The following is a 23,147-nucleotide window of genomic DNA, read 5'->3' on the forward strand; positions in this document are numbered from 1 at the left end:
CAAGTCCTCGCCTAATGCTCCAATTTCCTCCAAAGGCACATCGGTTAATTAGACATTGTAAATTGCCCCAGCATTAGACTAGGGTTAAATCAAGGGCGCTGGCAGTGCGACTTGGAGGGCCATTAAGGTCCTATTCCACCTTATTTCTGAACAAACAAACAAATAAATGCAGGATTGTTATAGAACAGCTGGATGATGAAATAGATTCAGTGAGCCAAAGAACTTGTCTCCGTGCTGTATCTCTCCACAGCTGAGTTCCATCGAACTCAATATGCAAGTTTGCTGATGACACCACAATTGTAGGCCGTATCTCGGCTAATGATAAGTCTGAGTACAGAGAGGAAATTAAGAACCTGGTGGCATGGTGCGAAGACAATAACCTATCCCTCAACGTCAGCAAGACGAAGGAGTTGGTTGTTGACTTCAGAAGGAGTAGCGGACCACACGACCCCATCTACATCGGTGGTGCACAGGTGGAACAGGTCAAAAGCTTTAAGTTCCTTGGGGTGAGTATCACAAATGACCTGACTTGGTCTAACCAAGCAGAGTCCACTGCCAAGGAGGCCCACCAGCGCCTTTACTTCCTGAGAAAGCTGAAGAAATTTGGCCTGTCCCCTAAAACCCTCACTAATTTTTATAGATGCACCGTAGAAAGCATTCTTCTAGGGTGCATCACAACCTGGTATGGAAGTTGTCCTGTCCAAGACCGGAAGAAGCTGCAGAAGATCGTGAACACAGCCCAGCACATCACACAAACCAATCTTCCATCCTTGGACTCACTTTGCACCGCACACTGTCGGAGCAGTGCTGCCAGGATAATCAAGGACATGACCCACCCAGCCAACACACTTTTCGTCCCTCTTCCCTCTGGGAGAAGGTTCAGGAGCTTGAAGATTCGTACGGCCAGATTTGGGAACAGCTTCTTTCCAACTGTGATAAGACTGCTGAACGGATCCTGACCCGGATCTGGGCCGTACCTTCCAAATATCCAGACCTGTCTCTTGGTTTTTTTCCACTACCTTACTTTCACTTTTCTACTTTCTATTTATGATTTATAATTTAAATTTTTATTATATTTACTATCGATTTGTACTCCAGGGAGCGCGAAGCGCAGAATCAAATATCACAGTGATGATTGTACGCTCTTGTATCAATTGTTTGGCGACAATAAAGTAAAGTTAAACAAAAAGTCAGGGTGTCAAAGGTTCTGAGAAGAAGGATGGAGAATGGGATTGAGAGGGAAAATAACTCAGCCATGATCTAATAGCAGACCAGACTCAATGGGCTGAATGGCCCAAGGCGGTTCCTAGGTCTTATGTTTTTGTGGTCTTAAGCTTATGAGAAGCATAGGTAGGGTAGACAACCAGTCTTCTTCCTAGGAGAGAAACATCAAATACTAGAGATGTATTTAAAGTTAGGCTGGGAGAGAGGATTTTAAAGGCAATGTACAGGGCAAGGGAAATAAGCAGTCAATGTTTCAGGCTGAGACCCATCGGGCATTTTGTGTGTTACACTGAGGGGCAGGGCTTTTTTTTTTTAAAAAAAGCACCCAGAGAGTGGCATGTGCCCAGAATGGATTACCAGGGGCAGAAGCAGAAGCAGGCAGTTTGGTGGAGTTCAAGAGAAGTTTAGGTAGACACATGAATCTGAAGGGAGGGGAGGGATGTGAATGATACACAGGAGGACGGCATTTCAAAGTCAAAGTAAAATTATCAAATCTTATCAAAGATCTTAGATATATATATATATATATATATATATACACACACACACACATATATATATAAAAATACAAATTTCATGATGTACGTGAGTGCTGATAAACCTGATTCTGATATGGGTCTCTACTGTGGACTGAGAGTGGAAAGGGGGGCAGCGAGAGGGGAATCATGATTGGGAAAAGGGGAAGGGAGAGGGGAGGGTGTGGGAAGCACCAGAGAGACATTCTGTAATGATCAATAAACCAATTGTTTGGAATCAAATTACCTTGCCTGGTGTCTCAGGGCTAGGTGTGTCTGCACCCACACCACAACCCTCCATCCCTAGCACTCCCTTTCTGCCACATATATGTATGTATGCCGTATACGGCACCTCGTACCACCTTGAGACACATTTTCTTGCTGGGACAATAAAGAAATATGATAGAACTTTACATCAACAAAGGTTGGAAAACAAGCAAGTGAGCAGGGGAAGATCAACTGTGCAAATAAAAAAGAAACAATACCGAGAAGATGAATTGCAGAGGATTTGAAAATGAGCTTGCTGCTGGTGGAATCAGTTCAGAGTTGAGGTGAGTGAAGTTACCCACACTGGTTCGGGAGCCTGATGGTTGAAGGGTAACAAGCATTCCTGAACCTGGTGGTGTGGGACCTAAGGCCACCGTTCCTCCTGCCCAACGATAAGAGAGCATGGCCTGGATGGTGAGAGTTCTTGCTGTCAATTTAGTATAAACCGGCATAAAGATTGGCACAACATGCGGGCTGAATGGTCTGTCCTATGTTCTAGGGACAGCTCTTTCGTTACTGCAGAACTACAGTCCAAAGTAATTCACAGGACAATGAGAGTGTTGTTCCTTTCACCTTCAGGCCGAAATACACAGAGGGCAGAAGTAGAAAGCCTTTAAAATCTACAAATAGACAATAAAGTCTATATGGGTAATGAGCGCGATTGTCTGAAAACAGAACAGTTATAAAGTTCTGTGCCAAAATATCAATGAGTTGTAAAGAGGTCTGTTGTGTCACAGGCAGGTTAGAAACATTTCCATGTGGTGTACTGTCACTGTTCGCTAGGCTCCTAACCTCCCCTCACCCCAGAGGTACTGCCCTTGCAACCCAAGAGGGTGGTGAAATTTTTTTCAAAATATACTTATACGCCTTAAAGTGGATCTTCATTCCTCCTCACCAACAGATTACGGGATCATTCTACGCGCAAACACGGGAGATGCTGGAAATCCCGGAGCTGGGAGGACTCGGCAGGCCGGGCAGCATCTATGGAGAGACGACGTTTCCAGGCTAATGAATAAAAGGTCTCGGCCCCGAATGCCGACTGTTCATTCACCTCGACAGGTGCCGCCTGGCACCCACTGAATGCATTCTGCATTCTAACGTTGCTGTGTACACAGACCGACCTCCTTTAACTAGAGTAAACGTTGCACTACACTCTGCTTGTTTCGAAAGGAACACAGGTCCCCCTTATCAGTCCAGATTATTAACGCACGGCGCACGGTCCACTTGACAATGCCCCTGATCTCACAAATAAAAGCGATCCATAGTCAGTTCAGATTCGATCTGGAAATTGATCAGACAGGACCCTTAACAGCGAGGGACACGATTTCACTTCAAAGGAAACCGACCAAACTTGCGATAAAACTTTCACGGGAGTTTCTCTTACCTGAAGTTTAATTAATCGCAGAAGAAAGGCTCTGGACCCAGCGCCAAGTGATTGTCAAGTAACATCTCCACAGCCTCCGGCCAGAGCCTTCCTTTTATCGGCGGCGGGTAGGCGGAGCCGCGCTGGGGGTGGAGATCCGGGGGTCGCCCTCGGCGGCTGGCTCCAACTCAGAGCGATGCCGTTGCGCGGGTGCTCCAGCGGAAAGGGCCGTGCCCAGAAGACCGGGAAGCTGCCACCTGGATGAGGAGGTTGGGCCCGAAACGTTAATTCTGTCAGTTCTCCGCCTGACTGACCGAGCTCGTCCCGTTCATTCGGCTGTGACTTTGGAGCGTTACCTGAAGCGGTCAAACGGTGCGTCTGGAAGGGAGACGACGCACGCTTCCTCGGACCGAGTCTGGGAAAGAGGGTCGAGCCCCTGCCCCAGGGACCCCGCTGACCTCTGTGGAAACCCTACACGTGGCGCTGTGGGTTTTCCCCCTGATTTTTCCCACATCGCAAAGACGAGTGTGTTAACACATTAATTAGCCATTGTTCTTGCAGATTAACTACAGGGAAGCAACACACGCATAACACAAATAATGCAGGAGGAACTCTGCAGGTCGGGCAGAAAGGACACTTCAGGCCGAGACTTTTCAGGAATGGTCTGCCCTGGTGAAGGGTCTGGGGCTAAACTAAATCCCCAACCTACCGTCTCACTTTCAAGGGCTCTGCAACTCGTAATCAATATTATTTCGTACTTATTTATGTATTATTATTATTTTTTATTTGTAGTTTGTCTTTTGCACATTGATGGTCTGCCCATCTTTGTGTGTAAGTTTTTCATTGTGTTTCCTTGCACCTACAGTGAATGCCCACCGGACAACGAATCTCAGGGTAGTATATGGTGACATGTACATATTTGAATAGTAAATTAACTTTGAACTTGAACTCCAAAACATTGACTGTTCATCCCGCTTCATACGTGCTCCCTGACATGCTGAGTTCTTCCGGCCCGTTACTGTGAAATTCCAGCATCTGCAGAATCCCTTGTCTTTATGTGTATAGGGAGTTAGAAACGAAATGAAGATGCAGAGCCACGAGGGTGGGGATCTCCGGATTACTCCCGATGCCGGGTGCAGGGGAGCCCAGGAATAGAAGGATAGGCTGGATGAATGTACGGCTGAGGAGCGGGTGCAGTGGGCAGGGATTCAGGTTCTCGGATCACTGGGATCTTCTGGGTGGAGGCAACACGAGGGATGAGCTGTAGTTGAACCAGAAGGGGAGTAGTATCCCAGTGGGGATATTAGCTTGTGAGACCAGGAAGGGTTTAAACTAGTACGGCAGGGGTCTGGGACTCATGAGATTGAAATCAGTGAGAATGCAGCAGTATGCGTAAACCTAGCAATGAGAAGACGTGGACAGTACAAAGGCAGATAGGACCTCGGCTTTAAACTCATTTATTTCAATGCTTGGAGCTTACCTAGTAACTGAGAGTGAGGATTGCCTCCAGGATAGCCCCTCTCAGCCTTTTTACCCTGGAGGAATTCTTGAAATAATTTTCAAGTCTCAGAGAACCCCTGCTCCAAATTATTATTTCACGGTACATTAGCGTGATCAGTAAGTTGCTGATATAATAATCCAAAAATAATTGTCAATACTCTTTTTAGTAGAGAATTTAGTCAACTTTTGGTAGTTAAAAATGGTAGTTAAGCTTAGCTTACCTTTCTTGAATATAATCTCTTTCTTTCCCTTTTGTAAATTTTTAAAACTCATAAGGCAAGCATAATAAAATTGTATTAAATTCAACACGAGTGAATCTGCAGGTGCTGGAAATAAATAAAAACTCAAAATACTGGCAGGACTCAGCAGGCCAGACAGCATCTATGGGAGGGGGTAGTGACGACGTTTCGGCTGAAACCCTCCATCAGGAGTGAAGTGACATGGGATGGTCGAGGGGGGGATAAGAAGTGGGGAGAGGGATAAAGTAGAGAGCTGGGAAGTGACAGGCTGGAGGGAAATGGGCTAGGGGGAAGGTGGAGAATTATGGGAAATAAAAGAGAAAGAAAGGTAGGGCTGGGGGGAGATTATAGTGAGGGGGGAAAAAAGAGAGAGAAAGAGAACCAGACTAAAATAATAGATAGGGTTGGGGGTAAGGGTGGGGCAGGGGTATCAACGGAGGTCTGTGAGTTGGATGTTCATGCCGGCAGGAAGGAGGCTACCTAGGTGGGAGATAAGGTATTGCTCCATCGACCTGCATGTGGCCTCATCTTGACAGTAGAGGAGGCCATGGACAGACATGTCGGAGTGGGAGTGGTCTGTGGAATTGAAGTGAGTGGCCACAGGGAGATCCCGCCACTGCTGGAGGACCGAGCGCCGGTGTTCGGCGAAACGGTCTCCCAGTCTGCAGTGGGTCTCCCCAATGTATAAATGGCCACATCGGGAGCACCGGATACAGTATATCACCCCAGTTGACTCGCAGGTGAAGTGGTGCCTCACCTGAAAGGACTGTCGGGGGCCTGGGATGGTGGTGAGGGAAGAAGTGTGGGGGCAGGTGTAGCACTTCTTCCATTTGCAGGGATGTGCCCGGAGGGAGGTCTGTGGGGAGGGATGGGGGGGGGGGATGAATGGACAAGGGAGTCATGTAGGGAGTATTAAATAACTAGCTTAAGCCAAAATGGGATTTAATTTTTCTAAAGGTAGGCTCGGTAGATTTAATTTAAACAAAATTCATAAATTGATTGTAATTAATGCTATTTACAATATGAATACTTATTGATAATGTTGAATAGTAAAATTACTAAAAAGCCGTAAGCCAAAGCAATGTGAATCAAAATATAGCCTATGACTCAATTTTATTCAAGACTTTGAAAAAAACATTTTCTTAAAAAGTGACATGATCCAGCTCAAATATAGGTCTAGCAAGTGAAACTTGTGCTTGTTTTTGCTGCACAAATACTCAATTGTGGGTCAAACTTCAGCTAAGCACACACAGATTTCATAGTCAACTGAAATGAGACGATTTCTATCCTTGCTTGTTAAACCAGAAAAGGCTTGCTCACGCGTGTAAGAAGTTGAAAACTGCGGGAAAATTTTTAACTGAATGGCAGTGTACTCTTCTTTCACAGAAATCCGGAACTTGTCCAGGGGCAGGTCAGTAAATCTCATCTTAAGTGCACGGCAGCTCACAAAGTTCTTCATCTTCTCTATAAGTCAAGTTCTCAGGCTGGGCCGAAGTTTCAGAGAAAGGGCCCCTCACTCAGTCGTACACTTGTGTTGAAAGGGAGGGGAAATATTGTTCAATTTTGTTCTGCAGCTGTTCCAGATAGTTTTTCAATAAGACTCAAAACTTTCTGATATCCTTCCTCGCTCTCAAGCCCACGCAGCTGTGGAAACACTTGAAGATTTCTTTTTGCAACACATTTTTGCCCATGATTCAGTTTCCTTTTACTTCCAGGAATCTTGTCACTTGAAGTCAAGACATTTTCTTCGGGGCCTTGCAGGGACTTGTTCAGCTGATTCATATGATGAAAAATGTCGGCGAAGTAGGCTAGTGTCTGCACCCATTCATCATCTGGCCTCCAAGACAAACCTTTTGTTTCCAGATGTGAAGACAAAACTTTAAACTTATCTTGTCCTTCGCCTGTTTTGGGCAGCTCTTGGCAACAGAAAAAGTTTTCTTGAATTTCACTATCATTTACAAATCTTACAAGTGCAGCAACATTATACTTATTGGTGAAATCGACTCATCAACCTGGAAAGACAAACTGTTGCCTTTCAGTTTATTACACAAAATCTCTTCAGCGTTATGTAACATGTCATCATGTACTGCTTGAAAGAGTGAAACACTTTCAATATCTCAAACTGCATCTTTTCCTAGTATTTACCCACTATAATTTTGCATGCTGGCATTACTAGATTCTCACCAACTGTGTGACTTCCTTTTCTGGGAAATCAGTTCTGCTACTGCTACGGCACTTTAACATGTCTTGCCCCTGGAGGTTGAATTGTAGAGCCGAATGGCGTTGGGGAGTAATGATCTCTTCATCCTGTCTGAGGAGCATTGCATTGACAGCAACCTGAACAGAAGAGTGCTTCCTGAACCCTTTTACTGACTGTGACTTTGTTAGCCAAATCTTTACTCTGTTTGTTCTGAGGTTCCAATAGCTGTTTAAAATAATCAGTACTTTTACGTGCCATGGCCGTGATTTGTAGTGAAGTGTCTTTTCAATTTTGCTGGAGCCGTTGCCACACCTGTAAGTTGGAATAACACAAATCGGATCACCAGTCTATGTAAAATCCATTGATAAGTACATTTCACTTTTAAACACGGACTCTTGTGTGTCCGTTGTTGCACCAGTGCAGTGAAATGACTCAGAAGATAGATAAATAGATAGATAGATAGATACTTTATTCATCCCCAAGGGGAAATTCAACATTTTTCCAGTGTCCCATACACTTATTGTAGCAAAACTAATTAGATACAGTATTTAACTCAGTATAAATATGATATGCATCTAAAATCACCCTCCCAAAAAAGCATTAATAAATAGCTTTTAAAAAGTTCTTAAATAGTTTACTAAAGTGCATTGGGTGGTAACTTAAGCTCAGTCCTAACCCCGGCACTTTAACATGTCTTGCCCCTGGTGGTTGAATTGTAGAGCCGAATGGCGTTGGGGAGTAATGATCTCTTCATCCTGTCTAAGGAGCATTGCATTGACAGCAACCTGAACAGAAGAGTTTAATTCTTCATCATTAACCTTATCAGAACTGTCCGTAGGCCTAGGCCTAGAATCCTCCTCTTCCATCTCACACCTCCTCTTCAGAGATCGCCATACTGGACCACCAGACATGGGGTTAATCTGTGTATTTTACACAGGCAGAGGCTGATGTCACAGCCCGAGTTGGGCGAGTCCATTCAGTGCTCGGAAAGTGCACTTCACGCTCCTCATCAGCCTACCGTCCCCCCCTCTGGGACAATACAGTGCTCACCAATTATTAACGGCCTCTGCCTATCCCGTGTCAAAAACTGAAAATGGACACAACCAAATAAAAATATGGTCTTACCGCGCACTGCCATACTGGGCTGAGAGACCGCTAACGAGATCGCTAACAGGGCTGATCACCACTGCGAGTGCTAGCATCACGTGTCGCATAAAGTACAAAAAAGATTTTTTTTTAATCACAGTCTCTCACGGAGCCCTTGGGTTTTATGGAATCTAGTGCTTTCCCAGCGAATATGAAGCATGAACTCTTCTTGGGCTTCCAGCTGGGTCCAGGTATGGATTTTAACCAACATTTCAATGACAAACTTCATCAGGGATGGTGCCCAGGGCTGTCTAGTCCAGTGGTATACATACGAAATTCCCATCATCCGTCTCCTGACGATTTGAATGATCTTTATTGTCATTATACATAGATACAAGGAAACTCTGTTTAGCTTCCTCTCAGGCAATTAAATAAAGCGGTAGATATATACAAGACAGTAATAGAAAAAACAGTATTAAATAGATAAGTATAAGTATAAATAAGGAAAGTATAAAAGTCCGGGACACCACCTGACTAGACGGGCTTAGGCATCATCCCTGATGAAGATGGCAGAACTTGTCATTGAAATATCAGTTAAAATCAATAAACAAAGGAAGACCTGCAGATGCTGGAAATCCGAGCGACACACACAAAATGCTGGAGGAACTCAGCAGGCCAGGCAGCATCTGTGGAAAAGAGTAAACAGTTGACGTTTCGGGCCAAGACCCTTCATCAGGACTGGAGGGCGGTAGAGATCACACAGGGCACAGGGGGAGGAGTGAGAGAGGGTTTCACTGAACTCCCGTCGAAGGGACGATTTAATCTTCTTCAGGGTAGGCTTCCTTGGAAGAGACTTCGCAGTGTGGTAGTCCAATGACAAGCGAGGGAAAACCTGTGGAAGCTGGAAATCAAAGACACACACACACACACACACACCTCAGCAGGCCAAGCAGCACCTAGGGAAAAGAGTATAGTCAGTGCTTCAGGCCGAGACCCTACAACGGGACTGGAAGAGTAACTGAGTACCTGGAAAGAGCTGCCAGAGGAAGAGGCAAGTTCAATTAACCATATATAACCATATAAAAATTACAGCATGGAAACAGGCCATCTCCGCCCTTCTAGTCCGTGCCGAACGCTTACTCTCACCTAGTCCCACAGGCCTGCTCTCAGCCCATAACCCTCCATTCCTTTCCTGTCCATGTACCTATCCATTTTTTTTTAATGACAAAATTGAACCTACCTCAACCACTTCTACTGGAAGCTCATTCCACACAGCTACCAGTCTCTGAGTGAAGAAATTCCCCCTCGTGTTACCCCTAAACTTTTGCCCTTTAACTCTCAACTCATGTCCTCTTGTTTGAATCGCCCCTACTCTCAATGGAAAAAGCCTATCCACGTCAACTCTATCTATCCCCCCCATAATTTTAAATACCTCTATCAAGTCCCCCCCTCAACCTTCTACGCTCTAAAGAATACAGACCTAACTGCAACAGAGAAGAAGCTTTTGGATAAATACATGGAGGGGAAGGCTCGGAGGGTTATGGGTTGAGCAGGGAGGATGCAGAGGTGGGCTTGGAACAGCATGGGCAAAGGGCCTGTTTCCGGCCTCCATTACTTTAGGAGGCCATGACCGTATTAAATGCCCCAGTGAGTAGGTGAGGGGTAGTTCTGTGGGGAGCAGATAGGAATGGTGGGGAGAATTGAGTAATATCACTGGGTGCTATGCAGTTGGCGCGGTCAAGGGACGCTCGCAGAGCCTGTTTCCACGCTGTGTGACTCAGTAGGGGAGAAGTCAGTGATTCATTGTGAGAGGTCAGAGTGGGAGTGAGGTGGAAAATTGAAGTGACGGGCTACTTGTCGACTGAATCGCAGAGGCTGCAAAATCTCTGTATGGTTTCCACATTGCGGAGGAGAGCAGATCACAGAACACTGTACCCAAGAATGGGAAAAGTACCGGTGAACTTGACAGAAGATATTTATAGAAGTCAAAAAAGGAAGGTTGATTGGCATTGCCAGATTTTAAATTTTATTACTGGGCAATTAATATCCGATATTTGAAATGTTGGTTAAGGGATTTGGATTTATCTCCTAGCCCTCACTGGGTAAATTTGGAAACTAAATCTGTACAAGGATTTTCGTTGGGTTCTATTTTAGGGACTTCTCTTCCTTTTGTTCTTTCTAAATTGCATAAACGAATTGACAAACCGATAGTTAAACACACTCTACATATATGGTTTCAATTTCGGAGATTTTTTGGGTTGAATCAATTTGTTTTAGCAATTCCTATTGTATCCAATTTATTTTTTCATCCCTCTATTATGGACCAAGCTTATTTAGTTTGGAAGACTAAAGGTATACTATGACTTTCTGATTTATTTTTGGAGAATTGTTTCATGTCTTTTGAACAATTATCTAATAAATATAATTTGCCCAAATCTAATTTTTTTAGATATTTACAGATTAGGAACTTTTTAAACACTGTACTTCTTACCTTTCCAAATCTAGATCCTATGGGTATTTTGGAGAAATTGTTAGAACTAAATCCTTTTCAGAAAGGCGTAATATCAAATGTTTACAATATAATTATGAAAATACGTTCAGAGGCTTTTTATAAGATTAAGAATGATTGGGAAAGGGAACTTAACTTAACTATCCCTATTGAGAATTGGGATAAAGTTCTTCAACTAGTTAATTCGTCCTCTATATGTTCTAAACACTCATTGATACAATTTAAAGTTGTGCACAGGGCTCATATGTCCAAGGATAAATTAGCTCATTTTTATTTCCACATAAATCCTATATGTGACAGATGTCATTCTGAGATAGCTTCTTTAACTCGTATGTTTTGGTCATGTCCATCTTTGAAAAAAATATTGGAAAGACATTTTTGGTATTATTTCCACGGTATTGAATATTGATTTACAACCTCATCCTATTACTGCAATCTTTGGTCCACCAATGATGGACTCAATTCATTTATCTCCTTTTGCTTGTCAGATGATTGCATTTCTTACATTAATGGCTAAAAGATCGATTTTGTTGAATTGGAAAGAGATTAATCCCCCTACCACATTTCATTGTTTTTCTCAAACTATGTTATGTTTAAATTTGTAAAAAAATTGGAAGCGTCATATATGACCCTTCTATTAAATTTGAAAAGACTTGGAGGCCATTTATTCAATATTTTTACATGATGTAATTTGACTCTGTTCCAATCCTATTTTTTTCTGGTTCTGATTATATATGTAGAAAGGATTGGAGTTGATGACACTGATGACTCTTTGTCTTTTCTTAGATACTATAAACAGCCCATTTTTTCCCCTCCTTTTCTTTTTTTTAGTTAGTGGTTAGTTTGTTAGGTTAGTTCTTGTTTTCTGGAGTAATTTTTTTTTCTTTTTCTTCTTTTTCTGTTTTTTTTTCATATTGATATACCTAGTTTGTTTTTTTTGTTGTCTTGTTCATATTATACTCGCATCATATATGATTTGGAAAGTCTTAACTATATTGTACTTATTGTTTATGTATCCTTTTATGCTCATTTTAATTTTGTAATTTTGTAATCCCAATAATTATGTACAGTCTCACTATGTCGATATTAATAAAAAGATAGAAAAAGAAAAGAAAGGAAACATTCTCTCCACATCCATTCTGTCTAGGCCTTTCAATATTTGTTCGATGAGATCCTCATTCTTTTAAACTCCAGCAAGTACAGGCACACAGCCATTAAACATTCCTCATACAGTAACTCCTTCACTCCCCGATTCATTCTTGTTGACCACCTCTGCAATGCCAGTACCTCCTTTCTTAAATAAGAAGGCCAATAAGAAGTTTTCTGATGACTCTGCCATAGTTGGATGCATCAGCAAGGGAGATGAGGCTCAGTACAGGGCTATGGTGGGAAACTTTGTCACATGGTGTGAGCAGAATCATCGGCAGCTTAATGTGAAAAAGACTAAGGAGCTGGTGGTGGACCTGAGGAGGGCTAAGGCACCGGTGACCCCTGTTTCCATCCCAGAGGTCAGTGTGGACATGGTGGAGGATTACAAATACCTGGGGATACGAATTGACAATAAACTGGACTGATCAAAGAATACTGAGGCTGTCTGCAAGAAGGGGCAGAGCCGTCTCTATTTCCTGAGGAGACTGAGGTCCTTTAACATCTGCTGGACGATGCTGAGGATGTTCTATGAGTCTGTGGTGGCCGGTGCTATCATGTTTGCTGTTGTGTGCTGGGGCAGCAGGCTGAGGGTAGCAGACACCAACAGAATCAACAAACTCATTCGTAAGGCCAGTGATGTTGTGAGAGTGGAACTGGACTCTCTGACAGTGGTGTCGGAAAAGAGGATGCTGTCCAAGTTGCCTGCCATCTTGGACAATGTCTCCCATCCACTCCACGACGTACTGGTTAGGCACAGGAGTACATTCAACCAGAGACTCATTCCACCGAGATGCAACACTGAGCGTCATAGGAAGTCATTCCTGCCTGTGGCCATCAAACTTTACAACTCCTCCCTCGGAGTGTCAGACACCCTGAGCCAATAGGCTGGTCCTGGACTTATTTCCACTTGGCATGATTAACTTATCATTATTTAATTATTTATGGTTTTATATTGCTACATTTCTACACTATTCTTGGTTGGCGTGACTGTAACAAAACCCAATTTCCCTCGGGATCAATAAGTATGTCGTCCATCTGACTGTCTGTCAAAACTGCTCTCCTTTCTCCAAATGAGGCCTCACCAGTGCCTTATAAAACCTCAGCATTACATTCTTGTTCTTATATCCTAGTCCTCTCGAAACGAATGCTAACATTGAAATTGCCTTCCTAAATACCGATGTAACCTGCTGATGCACCATCATCTCTGAGACGTGAGGTGAGATATCGGCTTTTATTGACTGGAAGAAAGAACAAGCAGCAATTGACCACCGTGCTACATCCTGAGGCAGGGCTCAGGCCTCAATCGCCTTTATACTGGGGTCTGCGGGAGGAGCCACAGGAGCAGTCAGCGTGTCCAGACAGGTATATGTAGTTCACCACAGGGAGACAGTGTGGGAGGAGCCACAGGAGCAGTCAGCAGGGGGCGTGTCCAGACGGGTATATGTAGTTCACCACACGGGGTCAGTGGGAGGAGCCACAGGAGCAGTCAGCAGGGGGCGTGTCCAGACGGGTATATGTAGTTCACCACACGGGGTCTGTGTGGGAGGAGCCACGGTCAGTGGGAGGAGCCACAGGAGCAGTCAGCAGGGGGCCTGTCCAGACGGGTAGATGTAGCTCACCACACGGGGTCTGTGGGAGGAGCCACAGGAGCAGTCAGCGTGTCCAGACAGGTATATGTAGTTCACCACAGGGAGACAGTGTGGGAGGAGCCACAGGAGCAGTCAGCAGGGGGCCTGTCCAGACAGGTATATGTAGTTCACCACACGGGGTCTGTGTGGGAGGAGCCACGGTCAGTGGGAGGGGCCACAGGAGCAGTCAGCAGGGGGCGTGTCCAGACAGGTATATGTAGTTCACCACACGGGGTCTGTGGGAGGAGCCACAGGAGCAGTCAGCAGGGGGCCTGTCCAGACAGGTATATGTAGTTCACCACACGGGGTCTGTGGGAGGGGCCACAGGAGCAGTCAGCAGGGGGGCGTGTCCAGACAGGTATATGTAGTTCACCACACGGGGTCTGTGGGAGGAGCCACAGGAGCAGTCAGCAGGGGGGCGTGTCCAGACAGGTATATGTAGTTCACCACACGGGGTCTGTGGGAGGAGCCACAGGAGCAGTCAGCAGGGGGGCGTGTCCAGACAGGTATATGTAGTTCACCACACGGGGTCTGTGGGAGGAGCCACAGGAGCAGTCAGCAGGGGGGCGTGTCCAGACAGGTATATGTAGTTCACCACACGGGGTCTGTGGGAGGAGCCACAGGAGCAGTCAGCAGGGGGGCGTGTCCAGACAGGTATATGTAGTTCACCACACCTGCAAATTAACCTTTGGGGAATATTGCTCTAGGACTTTGAACCTTCTTTGATTCTGAATTCTCTCCCCAATTTGAAAATGGTGGACATATTTATTCTTCTATCAAGGTGAATGGCCATTAGCTTCCCTACACTGTATTCCATCTGCAACCTCTTTCTTTTCAAAATCCAAGTTTATTTATCAGGTGCACATCAAAACATACAGTGAAGTGTGTTTCTGCTTGGCACTGCGCAAGCACTGACAGACAGCTGTTACAGCGCACAGTCGGTGTGAACGGCGTGAGTTAAATTGTAAAGTGACTAGATCCCCTGAATTGATTTGATTGAGTCTATCTTTAAAAATATTAATGTCAGAAATACTGCGCAGGTCGGGCGGCAGAAGATTCCACTCTCTTGTTGATCTTGGGTGGAGGGAGTACTGGGAGCAAATCTTGTTGAATGAGGGGGTTTCCAGTATGTAAAGTCCAGTTTGCTGTCGAGTTGAACCGACCCCTGTGACGAATTCATATGTTTGATGGAGTGATGTTGTGAACTTCTTTAAAAACGGAGATTAACCGTATGTCGGTTTTCAAGTGGTTCCCAATGAAGGTTAGAGAGCATGTTGGTGACACTGGATTTCCTGCTGTAATAGTTTAGCACAAAGTGAGCAGCACGGCGTTGGATTTTTTTGATGGACTTCTTATTGTTAGCTTGATGGAAATCCCATATGGCCATGCGATACTCAAGCTTTAGACGGACGAGTGCCTTGTATGCCTTGATCTTGAGGATTTACTACATGAGTGGAGGTTTCTTCGCAGGATACCCAGAATTTTGTTTGCGTTGGCTGTAATCTGATTGATGTGGAATGCCCAGTTAAGATCCTTGCTAATTTCAACACCAAGATATGGGTGGTGGGTGACTGGTTCAAGAATCTTTCCTTTCATGTTATATGTCGTGTTGATTGGTTTAACTTTGTGACTGATGTGCATAGCATAACATTTAGATGAATTGAAGGACAATTTGCCATTGAGACTCCCATTGACATAGTGAATCAATATCGTTTTGCAGCAGCTGAGCATTTTGGTCATTTTTTATCACACAGTAGATTACGCAGTCATCTGCAGAGTCTGACCTTGGACCAGACTATACTTGGCAAGTCGTTTGATGTAAATGAGAAAAAGTCATTACATTAACAACCAACACACCTAAGGGTTTGCTGTGGGCAGCCTGCAAGTGTTTCCACGCGTTCCAGCACCAGTTCTTTGCCCATTCTCCTAATGTGGGCAAGTCCTCCTGCAGACTTTCTGCCTCCTTAGCACCACCAGCGCCTCCACCTAGTGGGTGCCTTCCAACACTGGAAGAGGAGGGAGGGGGTGATGGAATCCTGTTAGAGGTGGAAATTATGGAGGATTTCTTCCATGCTCTCCATCCTTACCACCCTCTCTGTGACCCTCTCCTGTTTTATTCTCCTCTCTACTTCTGATAAATGGTTGTTGAGCTGAAACATTAACTCTCTGAGGTTGCCGCCAAGTGCTTCTCGGCTTGGGTTTCTCGACGCCTGCTTCCCGGAGCACATCTTTCCTGAGCTTCAGAGACTGAGAAACTGCAGGTGGGAGGCTCGGCATTTCCAAGAGGGGAACCTGTAAGGCAGGATGGAGGGAGAAGAACGGAGAGAGAGAGAGAGACAGGGGGTTGCAGAAAGGTTTGAGGGGAATGACCAGATATAGAGAGGAGGGAGAAATGGGAAGAATATGTGGCAAAGAGATGAAGAAAGGGGGGTGAGACAGGACATGTTTCCATGGAGATTAAGAGTGTGAAGTGGAGCATGCAAACACATTCCTGTCAGAATAATTCTCCATCCCACCGGTACACATACTTTATGCCTTCTGCATTATTTCATCCCATTTAGGAAGTTGCATCTCAATTTTCATCCCTGCAGCTTCCAGCCCTCGGGACTGAGTGTTTACACATCTTCCTCCCACTCCATGAATAACCAGCCTATTCAGGGCTGGCCAGACCTGCACATGAATCCTGTTCTTCTCTCTCCACAGAGGCTGCCTGACCTGCCAAGCATTTCGGCTGAAATTGAAAATGCGTCAGAAAGCGACTGTTGTGAAATAGGTAGCTGCTTTGCCAAAGATACCAATACCCTCAAGCAACACACACAAAATGCTGCTGGAACACAGCAGGCCAGGCAGCATCTATAAGGAGAAGCACTGTCGACGTTTCGGGCCGAGACCCTTCGTCAGGACTAACTGAAAAGAGAGTGTGGTAAACCATGTATACCTGTCTGGACACGCCCCTCTGCTGACTGCTCCTGTGGCTCCTCCCACAGGCCCCTGTATAAAGGCAATTGGAGGCACTGCTCCCCCCTCAGTCTCCCAGATGCCGTGCTCCGTTTTGCTGCTAATAAAAGCCTATCGTTCACCTCCTGTCTCCGGAGTTACTGATGGTGCATCAATTTTATTAGCAGCAACTTTAAAACATGGAGAGCATTTTACGACCCAACAGATTGGATATTGACCCTCAATCTCCGGAAGTCAGCATTGCTTTTGAACTCTGGCTTGCATGCTTCCAATCGTACCTGGAAGAGATTCATGTGACCGAACCTGTCACGATGCAAAAAATTCTCCTCTCCAGAGTCAGTGAAAGTGTCTACTCCATGATCAGAGACCAAACGGACTACCAGAGAGCGATGGACGCCCTCAAAAGACAATACCATCGGCCGGTGAACACCGTCTACGCAAAAAATCGCTTAGTGACATGGCGGCAATGGACTGGAGAGTCGAGCGCTGAGTTTGTCCGGGCCCGACAGACACTCATGCGGACCTGCGACTGCAGGGGACTGACGGCGGAACAGCATGCGGAGCTGCTAGCAAGAGATGCCTTCGTTACGGGGATCAGGTCAGTGTACGTGCGCCAGCGGCTGCTGGAACACACCGATCTTACCTTACGTTCGGCGATCGAGCTGGCCGACACACTTGAGGCCACTCTGCACGATGCTGACGCTGTCCAGGCGCGCGATCTCCCGCCGGCCCCGTGGACATCACAGACCCTGCAACCTGCCGGTGTCCCCAGGGCCAGTGCTGCTCCGGAAACATGCGAGGAGCAATAAATACTCCCCGATGGTCGAGAGGGTTCACCTACTACATGCGAACCCCCAGTATGCCTACGTGGTCTTACCTGATGGGCGGGAGGACACGGTCTCCGTCCACGACCTGGCGCCCGCAGGAGCACCAGACCCCTACCCTGAATGCTCCACGGTGACTATGAACCCCGTACCCACCGACGTGTATACCCACGAGACACCGCGCACACCAAGCCCTACACAGACTCCTCACGACACTCCCATACCGGGCGCCACGCACACACATGGGGGATCACTGACGCCTAACGGGCTGGCACCTCAAGTCAGGCCGGAGCCAGCACAACCACCGGCACCTGTGCAATCACCACCGGTGCTACGTAGATCGCAGCGACAGACTCAACCACCTGATAGACTTAACCTGTAAATATACTTGTAAGAAACTTCGCCCCGTGGGGACTCTCTTTTAAAACAAAGGGAGGGGTGAATGTGGTAAACCATGTATACCTGTCTGGACACACCCCTCTGCTGACTGCTCCTGTGGCTCCTCCCACAGGCCCCGGTATAAAGGCGATTGAGGCACTGCTCCCCCCTCAGTCTCTGAGATGCTGTGCTCCGTTTTGCTGCTAATAAAAGCCTATCGTTCGCCTCTCGTCTCCGAGAGTTATTGATGGTGCATCAGAGAGATTCTATGAGATCTGAAAGTAGTGGGGGGAGGGGGAAATGCAAAATGATAGGAGAAGACCGGAGGGGGTGGGATGAAGCTAAGAGCTGGAAAGGTGATTGGCGAAAGGGATACAGAGCTGGAGAAGGGAAAGGATCATGGGACGGGAGGCCTCGGGAGAAAGGTGGGGGGAGCACCAGAGGGAAATGGAGAACAGGCAGAGTGATGGGCAGAGAGAGAGAAAAGAAAACAAACAACTAAATATGTCGGATGGGGTAAGAAGGGGAGGAGGGGCATTAACGGAAGTTAGAGAAGTCAATGTTCATGCCCTCAGGTTGGAGGCTACCCAGCCGGTATATAAGATGTTGTTCCTCCAACCTGAGTGTGGATTCATCTTGACAGTCGAGGAGGCCGTGGATAGACATATCAGAATGGGAATGGGACGTGGAATTAAAATGTGTGGCCACTGGGAGATCCTGCTTTCTCTGGCAGACCGAGTGTAGGTGTTCAGCGAAAGGGTCTCCCAGTCTGCATCGGGTCTCACCAATATATAAAAGGCCACACCGGGAGCACCGGATGCAGTATACCACACCAGCCGACTCACAGGTGAAGTGTCGCCTCACCTGGAAGGACTGTCTGGGGCCCTGAATGATGGTGAGGGAGGAAGTGTAAGGGCAGGTGTAGCACTTGTTCCGCTTACAAGGATAAGTGCCAGGAGGGAGACCACTGAAATGCCCTCAAATCTCATTTTAAAACAAATATGTCCAGGTTTGGAGACCAAGGCTGCAAGAGGCACGTTACAGGTTTGTCAGAACATTACTAGGCTTTAGCGTGTGAATTTCTAAGAACAGGGATAAAGTAAACTACAAGTTGGAAAATCCTTGGGAAACTCTAAAGTAAACAATACCACGTAATTGCTGGGATTATTTATTGTTATTTTAGAATTACCACAGATTAAGTGTCTTGCAATACATATATTCTTCAAAATAGTTAATCTATTATGCAATAAAAATTACAAAATTCCCAAAGTAAGAATAATATTGAAGCTAGGCAATTAAAACATTAAAATAGTTTTATAATTCCCATGTATTGAAATAAGGTTCCAAAGATCAACACCATACACTGTTTTGTCTGGACAGAACTACTGTCTTATTAAGAGACTAGAAAGTAGTCAAGTCAACAAATTTACACCAGTTTAATCATTGTGTCTTGCATTTCAATGCTGCCGCAAAACAATAAATTTTATGACATATGTATCAGTGACAGTAAGCCTGATTCTGATTTGGAGTTGGAGTTTATTTATCTCGCCGTCTTGTAACAATAGAACTCTCACATCGTGTTCTTTGCCCCAGAAGCTGAAAGTGAGTTTCAGTCTTCCAGGCGGTCAGAATATTGTGCCTACTTAATGATGGAGGTATAGTCATTAAGTTGGTATCTGTGATAGCAGAAGTCTTAATCTGGCAATGGGTTCAAACTCGCCATTGTAGAAGTCAGTTAATTAAAACTCAAATTGAACAAATAATATAATTAGGCAATGACACCAGCTCCTCTAAAACCCCTTTGGGTAGAATAGCTCCCTCCTGCTCTGATGCATTAACTGTGTGATTTACTCTATAATGAAGTAAAGCATTTCTCAAAGTACTTCACTGAAGTAACAATGAATGGGAAGCATTTTAAAGAGATATTAAGAGACCAGTGGAAGTGAGCTGAAAACCCGAAAGTGCAGATGCTGGAAACGTGAAGAGGGATCTGAGCAGGCGCCGGAAGTATTCGGCAGGTCAAGACAGCGTCCGCGTGGTGGGAAATGGCGCTAATGATTTGGGCCTCAGTTTAGGGAATGAAAGGGTGAAGAGAAAGTAGAGAGGTACAGAGAGTGTTCAGTACGCCAGTGTCGAGCGCACAGGTACAGAGGATGCAGTGTCAAAAGGTGAAGCCGTAAGATTTGGAGATGGCTCCACAGGCAACTTGCTTGTGTGGGAGAATCAGAATCAGGTTCAAGATCTGGCATATGTTGTGAAAATCATTATTTTGCGGCAGCAGTACGGTGCAATAGATTTTAAGAACTATAAGTCACAATTTTATATTTATAGGTATTAATGACGGAAGTGAAATGTTGCGGGAGGGTTGTGGGACCAGTGGCAGAGAAGGGTTGCCAGGGCTGGTGGGGGGTTGGCACAGGTGCAGCCATGCCCAGCCCTGGGACACCAGGCAAGGTCATTCGATTCCAAACAACTGGCTTACTGATAACTGCAGAATGTCTCTCCGGTGCTCTCACTCAACCCACCTCCCTTTCGCCTTTTCCAAACCTCGATCCCCCTCTCCCTGCCTCTGTCCCACTCTCAGTCCACAATAGAGACCCATATCAGAATCAGGTTTATCAACAATACCGTGTGATACATAAAATTACTGCAGGACTGTGCAAAAGCTCAAGACTTTTGAACAGTAATATACATATATATATAGTGTGTGTTGTGTATGTGTGTGTGTGTGTGTGTATAATGATCTCTTTTCTCATTTATTTATTGATTGATTGGTTATTGTGATGTGTACTATGTTTTTATGCACTGCTGCCAGAAGGGAACAGATTTCAGTGATAATAAACCTGATCCTAATTCTCAGTGCCGGTGAAGGGTCTCAGCGAAAACGTTGACTGTTTACTCTTTTCCATGGATGCTGCCCGGTCTGCTGAGGTCTTCCAACAGTTTGTGTGTATTACTTTGGTTTCCAGCGTCTGCAGATGTTCCCTTGGTTCTAATTCTCAGTAATCTCAGTTGAAAACAAATCCATCATGACCTCACAATTTTGTAAGCTCCTCCTACTATCTATTCATAGAATAAAGTTTCCAGGGTTGTACAATAGAATGTACACTCGCTTAACTGTAGAAGTGTTGAGTAAACTTAGTAATGGTTGAGAAAACTGAAACTTATTTTCTAAGCATTTACATCTGATATGATCCCTTTGCATTCTTTGTGTTAGTATGCTTTATGTATTTCCACTTGGTGGGGGTATTTGTGTGTGTGTGTGTGTATGCAAACAGACCTCCCAGCTTATGTGGGCAATAAAGCATGGTTGATCTTTCCAAGATTGTTTGAAGTTTCAATATGAATAACTTTTTCCAATCTGACTTCAAACTGATGTTCAAATGTCATCTGAGATTAAATTCTTCTTTTGTAATGCAAGTCCCTATTGAGTCCTGACTGCAGGGGTGTATCAGTATATGTTTGAGGTCTCCTACTGTTTTAGCTCATCCACTTCAAGACTCAATGTGGTGTGTGTTCAGAGAAGTTACTCAGCACACTATTGTTGTAATGTGTGGTTATTTGAGTTACTGTCATCTTCCCATCAGCTTGAACCAGTCTGTCCATTCTCTTTTGACCTCTCTCATTAATAGGGCATTTTCTCCCTCAGAACTGCTGCTCAAGGGGTATGTTTGGTTTCTCACACCATTCACTGTAAGCTCTAGAGACCGCTGTGCATGAAAATACCAGGAATTCGGCAGTTTCTGGGATACTCAAACCACCCCATCTGGCACCAACAATCATTCCACAGTCAAAGTCACTCAGATCACATTTCTTCCCCATTCTGCTGTCTGGTCTGAACAACAACCGAACCTCTTCACCACGTTTGCATGTTTTTTACAATGATTTTCTTCCACATGATTGGCTGATTAGATATTTGTATTAATGAGGTGTACAGGAGTATCTGATAAAGTTGTCTTTGAGCTTAACTTTGGGATACAAGTGCATGGCTCCTTACAAGTAATTGCAAAGCTTAATAGGGTGGTAAGGAGGGCTTACAGTATGTCATACTTGTCTTTATAAAATCAGGCAGTGAGTTCAAGAGCTAGGAAATTATGTTATAGTTTTATAAAACGTGAGCGAATAGCACCAATCATGTGTGACAGTGCAAAAGTGTGTATGGAACCAGAGGAGATAGCAGAGGTACTTAATGAATACTTTGCTTCAGTAGTTCACTACAGAAAAGGATCTTGGCAATTGTAGGGATGACTTACAGCAGACTGAAAAGCTTGAGAGTGTAGATATTAAGAAAGAGGATGTGCTGGAGCTTTTGGAAAGCATCAAGTTGGGTAAGTCACCTGGACCAGACAAGATGTATCCCAGGCTACAGTGGGAGGCGAGGGAGGAGATTGCTGAGCCTCTGGCGACAATCTTTGCATCATCAATGGGGACAGGAGAGGTTCCAGAGGATTGGAAGGTTGAGGATGTTGTTCCCTTATTCAAGAAAAGGAGTAGAGATAGCCCAGGAAATTATAGACCAGTGAATCTTACTTCAGTGGTTGGTAAGTTGATGGAGAAGATCCTGAGAGGCAGGATTTATGAACATTTGGAGAGGCATAATATGATTAGGAACAGTCAGCATGGCTTTGTCAAGGGCAGGTCGTGCCTTACAAGCCTGACTGAATTTTTTGAGGATGTGACTAAACACATTGATGAAAGTAGAGCAGTAGGTGTAGTGTATATGGATTTCAGCAAGGCATTTGACTAGTTACCCCATGCAAGGCTTATTGAGAAAGTAAGGAGGCATGGGATCCAAGGGGACATTGCTTTGTGGATTCAGAACTGGCTTGCCCACAGAAGGCAAAGAGTGATTGTAGACAGGTCATATTTTGCATGGAGGTCAGTGACCAGTGGTGTGCCTCAGGGATCTGTTCTGGGACCCCTACTCTTCATGATTTTTATAAATGACCTGGAGGAGGAAGCGGAGGAATGGGTTAGTAAATTAATGACACAAAGGTTGGAGGTGTTGTGGATAGTGTGGAGGGCTGTCAGAGGTTACAACGGGACATAGATAGGATGCAAAACTGGGCTGAGAAGTGGCAGATGGCGTTCAACCCAAAATGGTTCATTTTGGTAGGTCAACTATGATGACAGAATATAGTATTAATGGTAAGACTCTTGGCAGTGTGGAGGATCAGAGGGATCTTGGGGTCCGAGTCCATAGGACACACAAAGCTGCTGTACAGTTCGACTCCGTGGTTCAGGAGGCATACGGTGCATTTGCCTTCATCAATCATGGGATTGAGTTTAGGAGCCGAGAGGTAACGT

At 45.1% G+C, this 23,147-nt stretch overlaps 1 protein-coding gene and 1 long non-coding RNA gene across 2 annotated transcripts in view; both read right to left on the reverse strand.

Annotated features, from left to right (window-relative positions):
* Positions 1-4,935, reverse strand: part of LOC132383139 (uncharacterized) — a 38,175-nt gene extending 33,240 nt beyond the window's left edge. Inside the window, exon 1 of the mRNA XM_059953975.1 lies at positions 3,391-4,935. The gene's annotated coding sequence lies outside the window, so the exon portion shown is untranslated. The remainder of the gene's footprint in view (positions 1-3,390) is intronic.
* Positions 4,936-6,204: 1,269 nt separating this feature from the next.
* The window catches only part of LOC132382774 (uncharacterized), a 52,671-nt gene continuing 35,728 nt past the window's right edge, over positions 6,205-23,147 (reverse strand). The window contains exon 3 of the long non-coding RNA XR_009508458.1: positions 6,205-7,620. This is a non-coding gene — a long non-coding RNA (uncharacterized LOC132382774). The remainder of the gene's footprint in view (positions 7,621-23,147) is intronic.

Source organism: Hypanus sabinus, chromosome 29, assembly GCF_030144855.1.
Source record: "Hypanus sabinus isolate sHypSab1 chromosome 29, sHypSab1.hap1, whole genome shotgun sequence".
Taxonomy (NCBI): Eukaryota; Metazoa; Chordata; class Chondrichthyes; order Myliobatiformes; family Dasyatidae; genus Hypanus; species Hypanus sabinus.